Genomic DNA, 584 nt, shown 5'->3' on the forward strand with positions numbered 1-584 from the left:
GGATTACAGGCACGCACCACCATGCCCAGCTAATTTTTTGTATTTTTTAGTAGAGACGGGGTTTCACCATGTTGACCAGGATGGTCTTGATCTCTTGATCTCGTGATCCACCCGCCTCGGCCTCCCAAAGTGCTAGGATTACAGGCGTGAGCCACCGCACCTGGCCCAAAATGATGTTTAAAAACAAAATTTCTCAAAATGAAAGCTATAATATAGTCCATGTGACATTTAGCAAAGAGGATACATTCTGAGAAACGCATTGTTAGATGATTTTCATGTTGTGCAAACATCATAGCATGCTCTCATGCCAACCTAGCCAGGCAGCCTGCTACACAGCTAGACTCTGGTATAGCCTACTGCTCCTAGGCTACAAACCCGTGGAGCAGGTTACTGTACTGAATACAGGCAGTTATAACACAAGGGTAAGTATTTGTGTATCTAAACAGAGAAAAGGAACAACAAAAATACAGTATCATAATTCTATGGGACCATCGTTGAATATATGTTCCATCATTGACTGCAATGTCACTATGCTGCACACGACCATATTTGAAATTTTTTAAATGAATTAAACAAAAGCTGTA

The sequence above is a fragment of the Sapajus apella genome, unplaced genomic scaffold (assembly GCF_009761245.1).
Source record: "Sapajus apella isolate SASKATOON/1434 unplaced genomic scaffold, GSC_monkey_1.0 scaffold65, whole genome shotgun sequence".
NCBI lineage: Eukaryota > Metazoa > Chordata > Mammalia > Primates > Cebidae > Sapajus > Sapajus apella.